At 34.4% G+C, this 19014-nt stretch overlaps 1 protein-coding gene, 1 long non-coding RNA gene and 1 other non-coding gene across 3 annotated transcripts in view; 2 read left to right on the top strand and 1 right to left on the bottom strand.

The window, feature by feature from the left end:
• Positions 1 to 19014, top strand: part of LOC115219879 (Kv channel-interacting protein 4) — a 448057-nt gene that overhangs the window by 1546 nt on the left and 427497 nt on the right. The window lies entirely within an intron of this gene.
• Positions 467 to 10792, top strand: LOC118766327. Its single transcript, XR_005002263.1, has 3 exons — positions 467 to 480; positions 5410 to 5416; positions 10664 to 10792. It is a non-coding gene; the product is annotated as an uncharacterized LOC118766327 (long non-coding RNA).
• On the bottom strand, positions 18227 to 18330 carry LOC115220059. The gene has a single exon (XR_003882444.1). It is a non-coding gene; the product is annotated as a U6 spliceosomal RNA (small nuclear RNA).

Raw genomic sequence — 19014 nt, 5'->3', positions numbered from 1 at the left:
TATGTTGCATAAATATATGAATAAACATATACATGCATGCATTTGTGTATATTCATGCAGGCTTGTTTATGTGTTGCATAAATAGATACAGCTGTGTGCATGTATATGTGCAATTATTGATAAATCATTGTTTATTTTTGCAAGTTACTGAACATTATAATAGTATAAACATGAAAAAAAAAAAAAACAATTACTACAGAGAAATACAAGAGATCCATAATCTACCAGCGTACAATACATTTGCAGCATAAGACATGCATGATGCATCAGTTGTTTTTAATGTGCACCAAAATTAAACAAACAGATGAATATCCCTTTTAGATGTAAATAGGATCCCTTTCCAAAGAACTCCCTCACCACTAAAAATAAAAATACCTAAATATCTGTAAAAAAAATTCATTTATTCTAAATACAACTATCCATTAATAACAGAATAAGAAATTGTTTTGTTTTTTTTTCCTTTTTATTTTATTTTTATCAGTGTTTTTTTTTTAATTGCTCCCTGTTTGCAATTAATATTTTCCCCTCTCTTGATTTCTTCTTTTGGTTTAATGTTCACGCTGTTTTCTCATTTTTCAAATTAATTTTACCATCTAATCAAGTAGCCGTCTCTTTTCTTCCATCTTTCCAATTTTATTTATTTATTTATCTATTTATTTATTAATCTATTCGTTGTTGCTTTGTTTTTTTTACTTTTTGTTTCTCCCCTGTCATTCATTGTTCATTTGTTGTTTGCAATTATTTAATATATTCGGCACTGTTTATTTTTTAAAAGAATTATTTTTCTGAAATCTTTTGATCCATTTCTATACATTTCATTCCCCAATCATCATCATCATCATTGGTAGAATCATTACCACTTACACAGTTTACCTGCAATATTGACAAGGTTGTTTTTGTTGTTGTCCAACATTTTCTTGCACATAATACCTGCATAATAGCTCAGTTTTTTTCTTTTGTTTGTTTGTTTGTTTGTTTGTTTGCTTTTATAATTCAACTCACACATTGAAAATTAAAAATCAATCACATTTTTCAAAATTGAAATCTATTGTGTGTGTGTGCTTGAATGAATGAATGAATATATATGTGTATACACACAAACATATATATGCATGTGTTCATGTGTGTGTTTATATGCGTGTAAATATGTTTACATGTGTTTATATAAACATGTACGTACAACAACTCCATCCTTTAGACACAATGTATATAGTTGTCAAGCTGATTTCTCAACACAAGACATAGCCAGGATTTTTGCTCTTCAATACACAAAACACCATTTGACATGATGTAACAGTATTACCAGCTAATTTAATAACTTGTCTAGTGCAATATCCACCTAAATACAAAAACTGTGTCGTCATATACCTATATATTTTTGTACATGTTTGTCTTTGCGATTTTCTGTTTTCTAATATACCTGAATTTGCATATTCATAATAACAGCAGGACCCATAGAGATTTCACATTTATTAATGTTCTTCATGATATTTTGTTGCATAAATTCCTAAATCTTCAAAACATTGTTTTACTATATTTTAGATTTCAATTGCTTTCAGTGTTGTTCCATAGTTAAGGTTGTTGAAAGCGTAACACTCAGATTTGTTTCGTTACGTTCAAGTCTTCAGTCGTGTCCTCAATTTTGTTCCATTGTCATAGTTGTTAGAAGAATAATGCTTGAATTCTTGAATACAAGCTGTGACAATAATTACATATGCATACACGTGTGTGTGTGTGTGTGTTGTGTGTGTATATGTGTGTGTGCATATGTATTTATATATATATATACATATATATATTGTGTGTGTGCGTTTATGTGTGTGTGTGTGTGTGTGTGTGTGTGTTTGTGTGTGTGTGTATTTATGTGAATATATGTGCATTTATATGTTGCTTAACCTCTGGTCAGCTCAGACCAAGCAGACCGATAAACAAATATGTTCTAGCTATGATAATCCTTTTCAGGCTTATTGCATCTGGGTTGCATTATTCCTCATGTTTTCATACATATTCATGTATATGCATATATACATATATATGTATACATACATACATACATACATTCATACATACATACATACATACATACATACATACATACATACATACATATACGTACATACATACATAAATACAACATACATACATACATATACGTACATACATACATAAATACATACAACATACATACATATACATACATACATACATACATACATACTACATACATACATACATACATACAACATACATACATATACGTACATACATAATACATACATACATACATACATACATACATACATACATACATACATACATACATACGTACATACATACATATACGTACATACATACATAAATACATACATACATACATACATATACGTACATACATACATAAATACATACATACATACATACATATACATACATACATACATACATACATACATACATACATACATACATACATACATACATACATATACGTACATACATAAATACATACATACATACATACATACATACATACATACATATACGTACATACATACATATACGTACATACATACATAAATACATACATACATACATACATATACATACATGCATACATACATACATACATACATACATACATACATACATACATACATACATATACGTACATACATACATATACGTACATACATACATAAATACATACATACATACATATACATACATATACATACATGCATACATAAATACATACATACATACATACATACATATACGTACATACATACATATACGTACATACATAAATACATACATACATACATACATACATACATGCATACATACATACATACATACATACATACATATACGTACATACATAAATACATACATACATAGATACATACATACATACATACATATACATACATGCATACATACATACATACATAGATAAAGACATATATATATATATATATATATAGCAGTATGTGTTTTGTATGTGCGAGTGATGTTTGTTGCATTAATTTGAATAGTGCCAGTGCATATACAGTAATAATAAATTTTGATCGTATACTCATTACTGTTGTCCTTCATTGCTTGTTTAGTTTAAACTACTTGTATCTTTAAACAACCAGTTGGCATTTCATTATAACAGACAACAAAATGAATTTTTTGAAAATGAAAAAAAAAATTAATAAATTGAAGACATATACATGCAATAAATCCTAATCTTTAATTCTCGTAAACAACTTATTTTGATTTGTTCCCCCTCCCCTCCACTATTTGTTGAAGCTGATATTATTGTCCTAGCAATGTCCTTGCAAACATCTCTCTGTTTTCTCATGTCAACTCAAAAGATTTATATCTAATTAATAGATCTTCCTTTAACTTCAACATTTGGAGAGTCGCTGTTAGACTAGACAATAGTGCAACCAACAAATCTTCAGCTTGTATCTCAGCTCTGTTCTGTTTATGTAGAGTTTGGATGCATACCCAAGTAAATGAGATATTGGACTTCCTATTCATAGGCAATGAGTTCAAATCTACTGCAGGTGTTTATTTGCATTATAGAATTAAAAAAATATCCATAGTCCAGTATTCTTCAGATTACCAAAGTCATGGAAATGGCACTGGATCACCACCTAAGAGACTTACTTATAAATGACTGGAATTCTATCCAGAGTACATTTCTTTTCAATTTCGTTGATTTCTTTTGTTTTCTTCTAAAATTATACATTCACTTTTTAATCATTAAGTGTTTAAGAAGTGTTTTTATTTTATGCTATTCAAGTCTGTAGCTATTTTCTTCTAAGCTGTTTTTAGTCTCTCTCATTGGTTATGGATAAGTAATACAGAGAAATATTTGATGTTGGAAATCAGAGAACTGTTTAATTTGTGATTTATTAGCAGTTCTCAGTTCCAGTTCTACTGTAAGAGACTGGAAAGAGAAACTGTACTTGATTAACTTGTCCTAAATACTGTATGTAGTGACAGTCTTTTAAGTGGTCTCCTAAGGAACTGATTAGGTATATTATCATTGCTTGTGTACAAAGTGTGACGTTGCACAAGCATTTAAGGCAGAGGATGCCAGAAGCCTGGAAATAAATAAGGCAAACATACTCCATTTGATGTATAAAGTTTGTGTATATGAACAATGGAACGCAAATGGATTGAGAACAAAACAAGGCATGGAAGAGAGAAGAGTGAGTTGGTGCAAGCACATGATGTGCATGGATGATGATAATTGCGTAAAGGATTACCAAACAAGCCATTTGGAAGGGACCAGTGGGAAAAGAAATCCAAGGAATTGAGTAAAAACCTTAATCCTACATTAACTCAGAGTGCCAAACTCATGGAAATAGCACCACCAACTCACCACTTGGGAAAGATATTTGCAATAGACTGGCATCGTATCTATAGGATGCCTGTCTTTTATTTATTTGTTGTTATTACTCTCTCTCTTTTCTCTTTTACTTGCTTCAGTCATTTGACTGCGGCCATGCTGGAGCACCGCCTTTAGTCGAGCAAATCGACCCCGGGACTTATTCTTTTGTAAGCCCACTACTTATTCTATCGGTCTCTTTTTGCCGAACCGCTAAGTGACGGGGACGTAAACACACCAGCATCGGTTGTCAAGCAATGCTAGAGGGACAAACACAGACACACATACATACATACATATATACGATAGGCTTCTTTCAGTTTCCGTCTACCAAATCCACTCACAAGGCATTGGTCGGCCCGGGGCTATAGCAGAAGACACTTGCCCAAGATGCCACGCAGTGGGACTGAACCTGGAACTATGTGGTTGGTTAGCAAGCTACTTACCACACAGCCACTCCTGTGCCTATTGTTTTTTTTTGTTTTGTTTTTTTTTTGTTCTTTTGGGGGTTATTTTTCTGGAGCTATGCATTCACAATTTTAGCCCCTAGGGCCTCGGGAGGTGTTTTTATTTTACCTGAAATCAACTCTTAACATATACGAAGTGGTGAAAAGTTGTCTCTGGAGGATGAACGTCATAAAGCAGACGACAAAAGAATCCAACAAATGACAAATTGTTGTAGTGGAGAAGACCTGTCAACATATGCAAACTTAGAAAAACAGATGCCAAATACTGACAATGATATATTATTGCAATTATTGTTGTTGATATAAGTAGGGTTTGGCATTATTGTTGTTGATATAAGAAGAGCAAATAGAGGGCTTCATGGCTTAGTCAGCATTTCATGCATCTTGTCTTAATTCCTCTAAATGTCAAATTTGATTTTCAACCATCTGAAATTGTGAAGTACCAGTGATATGATGGGGTTTCAAAGCAATCGTTTCTACTCGTCTAGTTTATGAAAAGGATATAAACCTTAAGAAAACAATAAAATTCACAAAATTTGCCATTAAATCTTACAGCTTTGAGGTTTCAATGATGTGATTGTTTATTTTTAGAATGGCATTGTAGGTTAGGTGTGAAAAGCTAGATATCGCCAGTTTGAATATAAAACATGTAGAATATATTGGGCTGGATTTGGCCAGTTTAAACACTAAAGGGTTAATGAAATCTATGGTCCAGTTTACATTCTTTGTTAATTCCATTTCAGTTGATATGGTCTTTGAGAAAGAATAGTGGAACTTCTCAATTTCTCTAAAAATCTGTGTCGCTATGTTGTTCTGCGTTGTTATTTATTAGAGCAACCACATCTTACATTGATGCTGTTGTCATTATTATTGGTTGTGTTTCATGTTGTTTACTTTAGGTCAGTCTTGATTAAGTATACCCTTGGTTAGAGATATTCCATTGCTCTTTTACTCTTTTATTTGTTTCAGTCATTTGATTGTGGCCATGCTGGAGCACCGCCTTTATTGTCGAGCAAATCAACCCCAGAGCATATTCTTTGTAAGCCTAGTACTTATTCTATCAGTCTCTTTTGCCGAACTGCTAAGTTACGGGGATGTAAACACACCAGCATCGGTTGTCAAGCGATGCTCAGGGGGACAAACAGGCACACAAACAGGCACACACACACACATGCATTCATATATATATACACATATATATATACATATACGACGGGCTTCTTCCAGTTTCCGTCTACCAAATGACTCACAAAGCTTTGGTCGGCCCGAGGCTATAGTAGAAGACAATTGCCCAAGGTGCCAAGCAGTGGGACTGAATCTGGGACCATGTAGTTGGTAAACAAGCTACTTACCACACACCCACTCCTTTGCCTATCCATTCATTACCATCATTTTTTCAGATGTTCTGTATTTAGGGACCACATCACTCAATATATCTTTCCTTTTTTTTTTAAGATAGTAGAATGTAATTTAGAGTAGATTTGGTTGTGATTTTTAACAGTTCAAGCAACCTCATAAGGTTTCATCACTGGTTTACAATTTAGGATGTATTTCACTGAAAAGAAATATTGTTTCATTAATCATTCTCCTCCTGTGTGTTAAATTGTAAACTGTTACGTTAATTTTTAAAATGCGGGATTTTTTTCCAAATATTTTGTTCTTTTACCAAATTCAATCCTTTGCATATATTTGGAATAACATTGAATTAATCTTGTTCTAGCCGCTAGTCATGACCACTTATTATTTCTCAAGTTAATCACAGCAATTGTTTTAACAACCATAACAGCAATTTTATAATAAAAACAGAAATCTAGGCTTTTAATGAAATATTATCAGCATCCTCTTTCCTAATTGGTCTATCTCCTATTTCCACTATTATTTAGAAATGTCTTAACCTTTTTTGATATCAACCTACCTGTGATTGCCAATGGTTCTATTATACAAATTTCATGTTTAAAGAGAACTGAATTAAAACCTTGTATGTAAAGTTCATATTAATTAATGTTCCAAACAGTAGCTTAACTCTTTTGATACCAAATTTCTGTTGGAATACACTTCCTTCGTTTGAGTTAATTTTGAAATTAATGAAAAATTTAGTAAAATAACTTTGTTGTTATTATGCTAGAGTTTGGAACATAAGTTTACAGGAAATTTTGAAGGAACATTTAAATTCAAATCACCTTGAAACAGGAAGTCCATAACATAAAAGCAGGAGTGGTCATGGTTGGTTTGGTATCAGAAGAGTTAATAAAAGTTATTTTATGGAATTCTTTATTATTTTCAAAATTAATTGAAATCAAGATAATGTATTTTAACAGAAATATGGTAATATTTCTGTTAAAATATAGTCTTCTACTATAGCCTCGGGCCAACTAAAGTGTTGTGAGTGGATTTGGTAGACAGAAACTGAAAGAAGCCCATCGTGTATATGTATATCTATATATATATGTGTGTGTATGTTTGTGTGTCTGTGTTTGTCCCCCCAACATCGCTTGACAACCAATGCTGGTGTGTTTACGTCCCCGTAACTTAGTGGTTCAGCAAAAGAGACCGATAGAATAAGTACTAGGCTTACAAAGAATAAATCCTGGGGTCGATTTGCTCGACTAAAGGCGGTGCTCCAGCATGGCCACAGGCAAATGACTGAAACAAGTGAAAGAGTAAAGAGTAAAAGAGTAATATAAAGTTAATGTATATACAAATTAATGGAGCAGAAAACAAAGAAATTTGTCTGGATTTTTTCTTTTTTTAATTGGTTTACCTGCCCTGAAACTGAATATAGTAACTGGTGTTCTTTGGCTTTTGTTTGTCTTACTGGATATATGATATCATATGATATGGTTCATATTATATCTGGTGTTACAAAGTATATTTTCAGGAACAAATATTTTAATCATACTCTATATCATTGGGGATATCTTTACTGTATTCTCACTCTCTCTTTCTCCTAATTGTGAGAAGCCATGTAGCTCATCTACAACAAGAACCTACTTTGTGGTGAGCTGGCAGAATCGTTAGCACACCGGATGAAATGCTTAGCGATATTTTGTCTGTCTTTACTTTCTGAGTTCAAATTCTGCCAAGGTTGACTTTGCCTTTTATCCTTTCGGGGTCGATAAATTAAGTACCAGTTATGCACTGGGGTCGATGTAATTGACTTAATCCGTTTGTCTGTCCTTGTTTGTCCTCTCTGTATTTAGCCCCTTGTGGGCAATAAAGAAATAAGAACCTACTCTACTCTAACCTCTTCTCTCATACCTCACCCCCTTACCCCCATCAAGCATACAGAAGCAATATCCTCCCTCCTTGGGTTTGTTGACTTGCAAGCTATATAGTAACATCAATAGCTGTAGTGGCACCAAAAATGCACCCTGTACAAAGTGGTTGGCATTAGGAAGGGCAACCAGCTGTAGAAACCAGGCCGAAGCAGACACTGGAATACAATGCAGTCCCTGATTCCATTGGTTCTTTTTCAAACTATCCAATCCATGCCATCATGAAACATGGATGTTAAATGAGGATGATGATGATGGCAATGACAACGACGAAAATGATGGTGATGACAACGATAACAACAACTACAAATGAATGTGAATCAAAAGTATATTTATCATGTCAACAGCCCTGGAAATCATCTCTTTTAAGATGTGACACCCTCTTGGATATATTCGGTGGCAACACTTTTATAAATGATTTAACTCTAATGTAGCAATACCATAACTAAAATGCACAACCCCCTTTTTTTTTTTATGCATATGCTCAAAATCCCAATACTTCAGTAATTGAATTTTATTTATATTTACTTCAAGAAAGAAAAATATTATCTTAACTTTCTATCAACACAAACTCCAACTGTAAACCTTCTTCAAAGAAGCATATATCTTTCACAACAAACTGTTTGAAATCATTTTCTTACTTTTTATTTATTCTTTGTCTTTTCTCTTGGAATTTTAATATTCATGGAGATATATTATATTTTCAAAGTAGAAAATATCGAAGATTCTTTAAACTCTTTTGCAAATCAATAAAATGTGAATAATATATATTCTGAATAGATTTACACTGATTATTTTTTAACTCTTAAATAATATAGTGACATGGGAATTAGCCAGAACGAAGTTGCTTGTTCAAACTGTTTAAATGATTTTTGAAAACTCAAAATGTCAATGGAAGTAAATATACATGCACACAATACTCATGATACCTCCTATATATATTCGTGTTGTTATATTGAATAGAATTGCACAAACGGATTGTATTTACAATGCCAATAAAAATCCATTCAGGACATCATTTCACTCACCGTCAAGGGGATTGTATGATCATTCAAACTGCTAAAAATAGCAGTCAAATCTCATATGTCAGACCTTACTCTCAGAAAAAGAAATGTAATAATAATAACGGATTAAGTGGAAGATCACATTGAACGATGTAGTCCAAGAAATATAAAGGATTGGATAGTCATGATTGGAAAAACTTTGAATGCTATAATTCTGCTTAGTCAGTATTGACCTATAACTAAATAACATGACCAATAAGGTCACTACATATATTTCACCTCAGTTCATAGAAAAGTATTTATTTCTATCCCCACCTCCCATCCATCCCATAAAAGTAGGTTTCATGCCTATTTAAAAAAGATAGTGGTGATGAGGTGTCAAGATACAGGTAGGAGAGCATAAGAACAGAGAATCACAAAGGTTGGGTGGGCAGGTAAATTCACACAAGGATGAAAGGTGAATGACAAATGGTTAGAGATGAGGATGTAGAGGTGAATGCAATGGACGGGATACCTAGGGGGAAGAATGGTCAATGATGAAATTCACTTATAGAGGAAGTGAAGTAAATAGTGGGGAACAAGGGAGAACAATGGTATAATAAAACCAGTTGGGAGATGATAGGAAGTGTGGGGGTGAGAGTGAGAGAGGGCTGCACAGTAAACATAGACAGATGACAGGGGAATGTTGGGGTGGAAACAGACATAGACATATATGAGTATTTATAGAAATATGTATGCATAAATATTTTGAGTATTGGGCCTCATGGAGGCGAGTTCCTTTCGAGCATTGGGTCTCACAAAGGTGAGCTCCCTTTCAAGTGTTGGGCCACACGGAGGCAAAGTGGCTGAGTTCCTTTTGGGTGTTGGACCTCACAGAGGCAATGACCAAGAACTTTGGCATTATGTCGTGCTTGAGAAGAAGACCCATCAAGCCCAGTAAAATTGCAGTCATGACAGATATCGGTATCCTGCAAATAGCACCCATTACACTCTCAGAGTGGTTGCCATTAGGAAGGGCATCCAGCTGTAGAAATCATGCCAAATCAGACTGGAGTCTGGTGCAGCCTTCCAGCTTGCCAACCGTAGTCAAACTGTCCAACCCATGCTAGCCTGGACAACGGACATTAAATGTTGATGATGATGATATATATATATATATATATATATATATATATATATATATATGCACACACACACACACATACATACAAACATACTTGGTGCGATGAATAAAATGTCATCTAAATTACGCAAAAATGATATATTTACCAAAATTACAGAAAAATATCTTGAAATACTAATGAGTAAATTTATTATATTGCCAGACACAGGGTCTTTCAGCAGCCACCCTCTTAACCCAGGACAGCACTACCTCCTCCAGGTACTTGATGTAGGCCTCCATGTTGAGTCTGAGACCATGTGGGAAGATAAATGGAAGCATAACATCCATCATTAGTGATCACTACAAACACTTTTGTAATCATCATTAAACTCATCCAACTCTTTCTGAAAGTTCTGCCCTCTCCTCAGATTGACACCCAAACACTCTGATATGTTCGTACTGGAGCTTCTGCTACAAATTCCAAGCAGTACAGCATGTCGTTTCCAAATTTCTGGCAGAGTGAATTATGTCATGGTGTTGTTTTTCTCACAGACTGTGCCCAACTAACCCTACTATACTGTGTAGTCTACAAAATCAAAAACAATGTGCATATGCAAAATTAAAAATATAAGAGGCCAACAATTTATCCATTGTACCTTGTGTGTATGTATATATATATATACATACACACACACACACACATAGAGTCAGTTCATTGCAGTTAGTGAAAAAATTTGCACAAATTACTGCACAGTGAAATCAAAACTTGAACTATATGTTTGTAAATTGAACTTATTAATCAGATAACAAAAACTAGACAACAAAGATGAAAGGAAGGAGAAGATTAATTTAGTAAGATGATAAAATGAATTCAAAATTCAGAAATGACTTGTGAGATTGCCAAAGAAAGTGGTGGTCAGTGAGTCCTTCCAGTCTTAAATGTGTGAAGTTGCTTCTCTTGAAAGTTGTCTTCAACAGGTCTTTGAACCACTTATTTTGTCACCAACCAGGTATTGGCACTAATGTAGCAAACCATAGAGGATCCTGTAAGGGAGAAGTGATTCAGCCATATTTATTACAAATCTGACCCGTCTTAGCTGATGATTGTGTAGTTTGGACTGATTGGTATAGATGTTGGTCCAACATAATCTTATCTGTTTTCTTGTTTTCAATATCCAGTATTTTCTGGAAATACTGGGATATTTAAGACGTCCAGGCTTCTAATGTGTCAGAATTTCTGTTTTTAGATGAACTAACATATGTGTAAGAATGAACATATTGAAATGGCAACATGAAATATTCTAAAAGTAATGCAGTGAAATATTATTTTATCCAATATTTTATTAACGATCAGTGATATCTGTGAAGTCACTGTAGCAATACCAAGTGCATTGTTTGTCGATATGTCTTTTGATATACAAGGTGGCAAGTTTGCAGAATTGTTCGCACACCATGCAAAATATTGAGTGGTATTTCATCCAGAAGGCAGCGAGCTGGCAGAAACATTAGCATGCTGGGCGAAATGCTTAGCTGTATTTCGTCTGCCACTATGTTCTGAGTTCAAATTCCGCTAAGGTCAACTTTGCCTTTCATCCTTTCGGGGTCGATTAAATAAGTACCAGTTACGTACTGGGGTCGATATAATCAACTTAATCCATTTGTCAGTCCTTGTTTGTCCTCTCTGTGTTTAGCCCCTTGTGGGTATTAAAGAAATAGGTATTTCATCCATCTTTATGTTCCAAGTTCAAATTCTGCCAAGGTCTACTTTTATCCTTTCAGGATTGATGAAATAAGTACTACTCAAGCACTCCTACAAAACTTCAGACCTTGTGCCTGATGTACAAAGAATATGTCTTCCGTTTATAATACTTTAGGAACTTAACATTTATAAACATTTATGTTGATTTACTCTTGGGACTCTTTCATCCAAAGTTTCATTCTTTTTTAGTTCCTTTTCAGTGAATTTTTGCAATACTTCTTTAGCTACTATCAGTTGTGACACATCTTTATGCAGAATTCCTTTTTGGATGCTTTGCACCATGTACTTTCAAACAAACACTGGTTCTGCTAACTCATACCCTCATGTGTGTATGTGCATGCACATACATGAATGTGTGTGTGTTTTCAAAATTTTTGCATTCATGTTTTTCTTATCTCACTGATTGCAAAATGATTGATTTTTTAGTTCATTAGACTTGGAGAAATTTTCTGCATTATCTCGTTTGTGAATTATGTAAATGTTAGTAACTAATTACTGAATGAAGAGAAATTCTCTGAAATAACGAGATTTGATTAATCCTTTCATTCCATTTTTGGGAACCATTATGCCTCTCCTTATTAAAAGTATGTTTAGACAAATAGTCTCCATCTCATATAAAAATAATTACACAACTAGATATATTAAACACTCTGTGTAGTCAAGAGTCTTCCTATTGCTCTGAGTGAGTGGGTGTTATATCTAACTATAGTACATTCTATGTAAAGATACAACTTTTATTTCTTTAATGTGACTGACATTTAACCATTATTTTAATTCAAGATAAGTACTTTTACAATTTACAATAGACCATAGATATTTTCTCATATAATCTCATGGATCTAATATGCCGATTTAATATAAAGTTACAGTTTCATGTGCAGTTAAAATGCCATTTATTTTATGCAGCACTTTACATGAGAAAGTGCAATACTGTTAGCTTTTAGACGATGTCATACAAAATGCCATCTTTCATCTGAAAAACTTGAATCAGTCTTGGCTCATTATTTTTTTTAACAAAATCTCATAATTTTATGTATCATAAGCAAACGAGGTAACTGTTAAAATAGTATTGGCTATGAATAAGTCTCTACATGTGTACTGGTGTGGTGATAAAATTCTTATTGAAGATTCATGAATTTAATGTAAACTTGCACCATTCATTTACTTTTAAATTATACATTATTCCATATGAGAAGCAAATATTTTGGAGTTAAATATCCTATTTATTCACTTGAGGCTGTAAAGCATACACAGAGCACCTGTACTTATAAGTTTGAAGAGGAGAGCAGTTTAATACTGTATACTGTTAACGTTTTGAACTGATTGTGGGTAAATGCCACATATTCTCTTTACTGGATTGTGCTAATCAAATGAATTAAATTATTGCCAACTGCATGTTTGTTTCCACTGGTGTAGCATTCTGTAATTCCAAACTTTAAAACTGAGATTAGGCTATTATGGAATTACTACATTTTATTAGGTTTTTGTGAGATAATTTCAATGCTGGACAATCTAACAATCTTTGTATCATGCATGTAATTTTGTATTGCAGAAAAATTATTATGTTTCCAATAATCATCTTATTGCATTTTTAATACAGTAACAGCTTATTAACACTTAATGCTAGCACCCAAATTCCAGACATAATTTAGCAAAATGCCAATAAATTTTCTCATTTATTCTGTATTAGCAGTATTGCCCGGCGTTGCTCGGGTTTGTTTTGACCCTTTAGAATTGGAATTTTTGAAAAGTAAAAATTTTGCCTTATGTGGCTTGTTATTCTCTTTAAGTGAACATTTTTCTGGTTGAAATATACTGAAAAATGGTGACACAGCAGTCAAAAAATCGTACAAAATAGGGATTTTCATAGAAAAAAAGCACCTTTTTGATGTAAATAATTTTTGGTGTTAACATGGTCCGATTTGATTATTTTTTTCTACGGAAGGAAGAGCAAGCCTTCTTCTATCAACTCTCAATTTTGGTCAACTTGCGCCGCAGGGTCTCGGAGGAGATAGTGTTAGTTGAAGGCTACCAAACCTGCCATACACAGACAACTTCAGCTTTATATATATAGAGAGATTAATATATCATGAAGGAATTCTACTGAGAAAAGTCCTTTATTTAAAAAAAAAAAAAAAAATTAACCACTTAAAAACCAATAACTGGATACAAAATGATATGCATTTCTTATGATTAACATTGAAATGGATTTGTATATAAAATTTCTACAAGCCATCATCTCATTGTTATTGTTCTAGTGGACAGCATCAATCAACATTTTTAAGCCTATTTATTGTATGCAGGCAGCTGACTTCACAATGTGTTTATGTAATGTCTCTGGCCATCATATTTTATTGTTTCTTGATATATTTCTCAAAGATTTTGTAAGTTAAGTTAGATACTCCTGATTTTAAAGATGGCAGAGATTGTGTTGAAGTAGAAGTTAAGCAATTTGTTCAGTCACATGGAATTTCCTTTGATATCATCGCTAAGAATTCAATTCTTTTCTCCCTTCTGTTCTGTTTCATTAAATGCTGTTTCTGTGCGGTCTCCTACAGCAAGTCGTTTCACTAAGATGCATATTCTTCCTATGAATTTTCAAATTCAAGAATATCATAGCACACCCCCTATCTCTCTCCCTCTCTCTCTCTCTGTCTATCTATTTATCTATCTCTCTCCCTCTCCCTTTCCCTCTCTCTCTCTGTCTATTTATCTATCTATCTCCCTCTCCCTCTCTCTGTGTCTATCTATTATCTATCTATATCCCCCTCTCTCTCTCTCTCTCTCTGTCTATCTATTTATCTATCTCTCCCCTTCTCTCTCTGTCTATCTATTTATCTATCTATCTCCCTCTCCCTCTCTCTCTGTCTATCTATTTATCTATCTATTTCCCTCTCCCTCTCTCTATCTATTTATCTATCTCTCTCCCTCTCTCTCTCCCTCTCCCTCTGTCTATCTATTTATCTATCTATCTCCCTCTCCCTCTTTCTCTCAAAGACATATGCACACATGCACACACAAGTGGCAATGTGTTACAATCTTGATTTGCTTTTTCAAATGTCTTTGTTTTATATTAGAAATGTACAAAATATGATTCCGTGGTATGGGAATATAGTCCAATGACAATGCTTCAATTTAGTAATTAACAAATGAAACTTGAAGACAATGGCTGACAGTATAATAGAATTTCTTCTATAGCGGTTATACTGTAGTGATACTGGATTAGCATTTTTGTCTGTAATTTAATTTTCTTTATAATTTGCCTGTATAGAAGGTATACTGCTTTCTTTGATGAAACTGAGCTGTAACGATTTTCAGCAATTATCTTTACTCTCACTATTCATTAGCAATGTACTTTTTTTTTTTAAGTCAATGTATTTTGGTAATGTCAACAATTGTTTTGGAAACTGTTCTACTGTTTGTCACATGCTCTATGCACAACTCATCTGCTTAAGTACCTGTTGAATTGAGATGTTTGATCTGCTAGACATCACTTTATGCTTCGAATGAGTATTAAATCTTTCATTGATTTCTTTTGTCTTATGAATAATTATGACCTTCCTTGTTATTTTTAATTTTTATAACATATTTAGACATATTTAGACAGATAGATAGGCGCAGGAGTGGCTGTGTGGTAAGTAGCTTGCTTACCAACCACATGGTTCCGGGTTCATTCCCCCTGCATGGCACCTTGGGCAAGTGTCTTCTACTATAGCCTTGGGCCGACCAAACAAAGCCATGTGAGTGGATTTGGTAGACGGAAACTGAAAGAAGCCCGTCATATATATGTATATATATATGTGTGTGTGTGTGTGTTTGTGTGTCTGTAGTTGTCCTCCCAACATCGCTTGACAACCGATGCTGGTGTGTTTATGTCCCCGTCACTTAGCGGTTCAGCAAAAGAGACCGATAGAATAAGTACTAGGCTTACAAAGAATAAGTCCTGGGGTCGATTTGATCGACTAAAGGCGGTGCTCCAGCATGGCCGCAGTCAAATGACTGAAACAAGTAAAAGAGTAAAAGAGATATTTGTTGAGTATTTTTCCTTCATTAGTGCATGTGATTTTGTTTGTTATGTACACTAGAGTATCATAAATGTCCCTTCCAGTAATATATCCAAAATATGGAACTGTACAAATTAGGTTCCAACCCCTAATGAGTCTCAATAGTTTAGGTTCTATTATATCTTTCTTTGTGGGGGCACATGGCTCAGTGGTTAGGGTGTCAGGATCATGTTCGTAAGATTGTAGTTTCGATTCCTGAACCGAGCGACGCGTTTTGTTCTTGAGCAAAACACTTCATTTCACGTTGCTCCAGTCCACTCAGCTGGCAAAAATGAGTAACGCTGCGATGGACTGGCATCCCATCCAGCTGGGGAACACATACACCATTGAAACCGGGAAACCAGGCCCATGAGCCTGGATAGGGTTTAAAAGGGCACATTTGTTTATTTTATCTTTCTTTACATTCATTTCATAGAATGTTTCGATCTTTACCCTGTATCAAAGAGTAAATGTTTAAAACAAGGAACTCATATTATGCATAGCCTCAAAATGCTATACTTAAAGTTATCACAACTTGATTTGTTTCATATTTGAAATAAGAATTTAAGACGGCACATTATGTTTTTAAAATTTTATAGAAGTATGTCTATTTTTGGTTATACTTTAAAGCCACTTCCCTTCTTATTTTGGCTATTGTTCCCAGAAACTTTTGTTATATTTTTCCTGTGAACTTCTCATTGGGTTTAAATTCCAGAACTTATTTCACTTGTGTTACACTGTTGTGCTTCATCTCAATGGCAAGCAGGTGAACTGCTTTTGTGATATTGTTTGGGTTCTATTTTATTTATTTCTTGGCTTGCTTTTGTTGTTGCCAAGACAAAAATTTGTGACTGTGTGTGTGTGGGGGTGGGAAGAAGGTTGAATGACATTTTTTTTTTCTTTTTCACCTTATATTATTTTGGGATGACTTATCTAATTGTCCTGCAACTCTTTCAAACCATATGTCAAGATTATAGTTGTGCTCAAGAAATATTTTAATCATCACCATCCTCCTCCTCCTCCCCTTCCTCATCATCACCATCACCATCGTCATCATCGTCATCCTCAATATTTAACTGATATATTAAAAGTTTAAGTATTCTTTAAGCACTGATGATTGTTAGGGTCTTGTTCAATTTTATGAAGTGTATTATCAAAATTAATGTTTCAAACTAGCAGATTTTATTTTAATATTTAGATAATACTCTTTACTCTTTTACTTGTTTCAGTCATTTGACTGTGGCCATGCTGGAGCACCGCATTTTAGTTGAGCAAATCGACCCCAGGACTTATTCTTTGCAAGATGAAGCCTACAAAGTTTTGTCATTCCCATGTTTGTTTGTTTGTTTGAGGATGTTTTTTTTTTGGCAAGGTTTTGTTTCTTTTGTTACTTTTATGTTTTTTTGCATTTTTCTTTTTCTTTCTTTTACTACCTCATTTCATTGCTCACTGTCAACTTTCTGTCTACCAAATCCATTCACAAAGTTTTGGTCAACCCGAGACTATAGTAGAAGACACATGCCCAAGGTGCCATGCAGTGGGACTGAACCTGGAACCATGTGGTTGGGAAACAAGCTACTTACCACACACCCACTCCTATGCCTATTCCTGATTACGGGGACGTAAACACACCAGCATCGGTTGTCAAGTGATGTTGGTGGGGGGGGGGGGCAAACACAGACACAAACATATACACACACATACATATATGTATACATATATACGACAGGCTTCTTTCAGTTACTGTCCACCAAATCCACTCACAAGGCTTTGGTCGGCCCGAGGCTATAGTAAAAGACACTTGCCCAAGATGCCCCACAGTGGAACCAACTTATTCTTTGTAAGCCTAGTACTTATTCTATCGGTCTCTGTTGCTGAACTGCTAAGTTACAGGGGTGTAAACACACCAGCATCAGTTGTCAAGCAATGTTGGTGGGGACAAACACAGACACACAAACATATAGACACATGTTCATATATATATATATATATATAATATATATATATATATATATATACGACGAGCTTCTTTCAGTTTCTGTCCACCAAATTCACTTACAAGGCTTTGGTCGACCCGAGGCTACAGTAGAAGGCACTTGCCCAAGGTTCCATGCAGTGGGACTGAACCCAGAACCATGTGGTTGGTAAGCAAGCTACTTACCATACAGCCTCTCCTATGACTATGACTAAAAAATATGGAACTTTTCATGAATTTGTGTGTCATCCTTGTGCAGGGACCATGCTAATCTTCTCTGTATCATTCCAATTTTCATATATGTACAGTTAAAAATCCTTATTGTTTTTGTTGCTGGTTTTCTGATAGCCATCTTGAAGATATTGCAGTGACGAAATAAGGTCTCTTGTCATGTGATTAGCAGCAGAGGAAGTTTTGTAAACAGTAATGTTTTCATACAATACAAATATGTACAGGAATATAATACTATTCAGACAACTTATGTATCCAAAGCCCACAATCCCATAATTTGTAAGAAGTGATGCTGGTGCTGTGTACTTTGGCTGTATTAGGGATGTAGGGAGACATACATAGATGGCTAGTACTGGTTTCCTGTGTGCCTGTCTAAGATGAGTCAGAGGTGAAGCACATTTCTGGTCAGAGTTTACTCATTACAGGGTGCCAGAACTCTGGCCAATTAGCTGGTTTGTAACTTGAAGGTTCACAACTCAGGGTTTGTGGTGCATTTGAAAAGTGGTTGGTGTGTTAGTTTGGTCAGCCAGTGGCCTGCCACCCGGGGTGGGGGGGAGAATATGGTGATTACTAAGAATATTTGGAAAATTGGTGTTTCCTTCAAGAATATAGGAAGATGAAGGTTTTAATTGGAGCAAAATAATTTTTACCTCTATGACAGCAGTTTCACGGTAGACAAGTGCAAGGATCATGAAAGGCTGTGTTCATTAAAGTTACTGAGAATGATGACTTCAGATGGTGGGGAATTGATTTTCCTGAAGGCAGCTGTGG

Source organism: Octopus sinensis, linkage group LG15, assembly GCF_006345805.1.
Source record: "Octopus sinensis linkage group LG15, ASM634580v1, whole genome shotgun sequence".
NCBI lineage: Eukaryota > Metazoa > Mollusca > Cephalopoda > Octopoda > Octopodidae > Octopus > Octopus sinensis.
Note: the sequence above shows the minus strand (reverse complement) of the source record. Positions and strands in the feature narration are given on the sequence as shown.